A 4,300-nucleotide genomic window follows, 5' to 3' on the forward strand; every position below is an offset into this window, starting at 1 on the left:
ACAGTAACTTCTGTGGGTTCTTGACTTTCATGTTGAAAAATATTTCAACACGCATCAGTCAGAGATAAAGGCAAAGGTTTTACTGGGACCCAGAGACAAGCAATATGAACTCAGGTGTCACCTATGATGAAAAAAATATTGGACTCTTGTCTCCAGAATGAGATAACGTAAGGCTTGTGTAGGAAACCGTTTTTTCAGTATACCCAGTTGTCTTAAGGCTGATAATGGAGGTGCTGGGTAATTCTAAAAATAATGGACAGAGAAATATGGGAAAACAAAAACCAAATTCAAAAATCGACTAATTAGTTTCCAAGCAACTGTGGCCGAAATATCACTAATGTCAACCACTATTTTCTCCTTTGGTTATTTTTTTTTTTTTTTTTTGCAGGTCTGGGGATGGAACCCAGGGTCATTCGACCTCCAAGCTACACCCCCTGCCCTAATTTTTATTCTTTATTTTGAAACCGGGTCTCACTGAGTTGCAGAGAGCCTCACTAAGTAGCTGAGGCTGTCCGTGAACCACGATCCTCCAGTCTCAGCCTCCCGAATGCTGGGATTACAAGCGTGCGCCACCACGCCCGGCCCTCCTTTGGTTAGTTTTCTATAAGCAACATTTTTTCACACAGCCTTGGCTTTTCTCTAGCTAATTTTAATCCAAGGTAATGATGGCTGTATAATTTATGACTTTACAGTGGACAAAACTTTTAACATATTTTGCCATACTCTACTCAATTTAAAGTATTTGGTTCAGAATAGCAAGTGTTTTTCCATAAACAGCATAAAAATTTTCCTTACAGCATCACTTTCTATCAAAATGCTCTATGCATATAAATGGTATTTCTTTAGTGTGCATATCCTAAAATTTGGATAAACATTTTTAGAACAAAGTGTGTGTGTGTGTGTGTGTGTGTGTGTGTGTGTGTGTGTGTGTACAGCGAATAGAATTTGTTGGTGAGAGTAAGTCAGATTATGAGGGTCCGTGGAAGCCCCTCAGGATCGCAGACCTTGCCACTAATCCAAAGGGCCACAACCGGGGACGTATCTGACTCCGCAGCTGTCGGGGATGAGACGCTCCTCAGCCGCCTTGTCCTCAAATTCATGAGCATTAAACTTGGCAAAGCCTCGCTTCTTGGAGACATGGATCTTCTGGCATCCCAGGAACTTGAATCTGGCCCTGCGCAGGGCTTTGAGCACGTGCTCCTTGTTGTGCAGCTTGGTGTGGATGGACCCGATGACCTGGCCCACGTGGACCCTGGCAGCAGTCCTTTGGGGTTTCCAGACGTGCCCTTCATCCCTGTCCGGAGTCGCTGGACCCACGCAGGACAACATCCTGCTAATGCGGATGCTGATGATGTTAGGGATGGAGCCGCAGGCAGACATGGAAGCTGTCCTTGAGCAGCGGCCTCCTGGACCTCAGAAAAGAGCAGGGAGGAGAGCTGCTCGTACTCGTCCGACACCACGTGGCCGCAGAATGGAACTCATCCACCTTTGCCTTCTTCCGAACCAGGTCGAAGACATGGATCTTGGCCTTGAGGACGCCTTGGCAGAAACGTGACTTGGGGTATGGCTTGTTCTTACAGTACCCTTAGCAGCAAACCGGCGGCAGCCCATGGTGACACCAGTACCTCGGTGGAGAGTCCTATTTTATTATTCTTTAATTTGAAACAGTCTCACTGAGTTGCAAAGGGCCTCACTAAGCAACTGAAGCTGACCTCAAACCACTATCCTCCTGTTTCAGCCTCCCAAATGCTGGGACTACAAGCATACACCACCACACCAGGCTTATTCTTTATTTTGAAACAGGATCTCATTAAGTTGTTGAGGGCCTCACTAAATTGCTGAGGCTGGCTGCAAACCTTCAATCCTCCTGTCTCAGCCTCCCAAGTGCTAGCATTACAACTGTATGCCACCACACCCAGCTTACTAAAGTTTTAATTTGCATTTCCCTAGTGGCAAATGACAATGACCTTTTTTTTTTCATGTGCATATATTATTCTTGGGTAAATATCTGTTCAAATGCCTACCTATCTTTATTTTTATTTATTTATTTATTTTGCGGTATTGGGGTTGGAATTCAGGAGCATTATATCTCTGAGCTACACCCCCAGCCTTATTTTCTTATTTTGAAACAGTGTCTCAATGAGTTGCAAAGGGCCTCAATAAGAAGCTGAGCTGCAGGGTGTGGTGGCACATGCTTGTAATCCCCACACTTGGGAGGCGGAGATAGGAGTAATGAGCAGGTGGCTTAAAAGACCCTGTTAACAAATAAAAATATAAAATAGGTGTGAGTGTACCCCGGAGGCAGGAGGGTTTTCAGGAACTCCAGTACCACAAAAAAAAAAAGAAGCTGAGTGAACTGCAATCCTCCTGTAGATAGGTCAGGTCCCCTCCGCCTCCCCACTGGTACCCTGCAACTGGGACAGGAGGCGGAGTCCTGGAAGCCAGAAGCAGAAACAGGTCAGACTCCAGATGTCAAGAGAGGACTGACATTCTCCAGCCTCCCTAGACCACACCCCAAGACCCCGGCTAGTTAAATCCCTCACTTCTTCTCTGGGCTGGACTCTGCTGACCGATAGGCTCCCAATATCGGTTGGCAGACCTCATCCCGAGCTCCAATTAAAAGCGCCTGGTCTCACACTCCTTTGCTGGATTTTGCCTCACTTGTAACCCCTGACTCAATTTCAGCGTTACACTTGTCTCAGCCTACATTACCCATTTTAAAAAGTAAGATTCAGCTGGGTGTGGTGGCTCATGCCTGTAATCCCAGTACTTGCAAGGCAGAGATAGAAGGATTGCAAATTTAAGGCCAGCCTCAACAAGTTAGCAAGGACTTCAGCAACCTGCTTTAAAAAGGGGGGGGGGGGGCAGGGGGTAGAGCTTAGAATTCAATGCCAACATCACAAAATAAATAAATAAACAAGCTTGGGAAAGTTACTCGACATCCCTAGGCCTCGATTTTTTTGTTCTATAAGATGAAATAAGTGTGAACCATACTTCATACATTTTTTCAAGGATTGCATTAAAACAAAACAGAACAGGGGCTGAGGGGTAGCTCAGTGGTAGAGAACGGGCAGTGGCATATGAGAGACTGGAAAACAAAGATCTTTTTTTCCCCAAGGATATAGTCTGGGCCAAAGATTAAACTCAAGCTGACCTTAATTTGGGCCAACATATAAGATTAAGTTCAAGCTGACCTTGTGATATGAGGCAAAGCATACTTTCTATTATTTATTAAATGTCTGGCACCCTGTCCTGAAGTCTGTTAAAGACTTTTTCTGTCCTTGAAGTTTCCTGCTTGCATGACTGTAGTTTTGTCTATCCTGCCAAAAAAAAATATTATAACAAATCCTAAAGTTGGAGAAGCTTGCATCTGGTCTCGTGTGTCAGTCTTCTCTCACGCTCAACCTCGACTCCTCTCATCAACACACGACCCCCAACTCCTATTAGGGCTGGACCCCGGCAGTAGAGTGTTTGCCTAGCTTGTGTAGCCCTGGGTTTAATCTCCAGCACTGTAAAATAAGGAAGGAAGGGAGAGAGGAAGGGAGAGAGGAAGGAAGAAAGGGAAAGCTAAGTGCGCACACTTGTAATCCCAGTACTTAGGAGGCGGAGACAGGAAGATCTCAGGTTAAAAATCAGTTTCAGCAATGTAGCAAGACTCTCAGCAGTGTAGCAAGACCCTGTTTCAAAACAAAAAATAAAAAGGGCTGGGGGTGTAGCTTGGAGGGAGATTCTCCTAGGTTCAATCCCTAGAGCCACAAAAAGGAAGGAAGGAAATAACTGGACACGATGGAGCACAACTGTAATCCCAGTACTCAGGAGGCTGAGAAAGGAGGATTGCAGATTTGAGGGCAGCCTCAATGATTTAGTGAGACCCTCAGCAATTTATCAAAACCCTGTTTAAAAAAAAAAGCCAGGCATAGTGGTACACACTTGTCTGGGTTCAATCCCTAATACCAAAGAAAATAAATAAATAAATAAATAAAAGAACAGTATTTGGCACATAGTAAGCCCTTGACTATTATTCATTATTTGTATTATCTTTGTCTTTTCAGTCTTTCTCTTTTTCTCCATGCCACTTGTGGCGGGCACTAGCCACTATGGAAAACTGCTGCTGTTAGAAGTCCCCATGCACATGCTTGTAATCCCAGCATTTGGGAGGCGGAGACCGGAGGATCATGATTTGTGGACAGCCTCAGCTACTTAGCAAGGTCCTTCATAATTCATTGAGACCCTGTTTCTTTTCTTTTCTTTTTTTTTTTTTTTTTTGGTGGTGGTACTGGGGGTGGAACCCAGAGGTGTT

At 44.7% G+C, this 4,300-nt stretch overlaps 1 pseudogene across 1 annotated transcript; it reads right to left on the bottom strand.

Moving 5' to 3' along the window:
• Window positions 1–1,011: 1,011 nt before the first annotated feature.
• On the bottom strand, window positions 1,012–2,604 carry LOC308273964 (large ribosomal subunit protein uL16-like; annotated as a pseudogene). The gene is made up of 2 exons: window positions 2,544–2,604; window positions 1,012–1,584 (listed from the first exon to the last, which is right to left on the bottom strand). The product of its transcript is annotated as a large ribosomal subunit protein uL16-like (transcript).
• Window positions 2,605–4,300: the final 1,696 nt, after the last annotated feature.

This window comes from Muscardinus avellanarius (assembly GCF_963383645.1).
Source record: "Muscardinus avellanarius genome assembly, chromosome: 15".
Taxonomy (NCBI): domain Eukaryota; kingdom Metazoa; phylum Chordata; class Mammalia; order Rodentia; family Gliridae; genus Muscardinus; species Muscardinus avellanarius.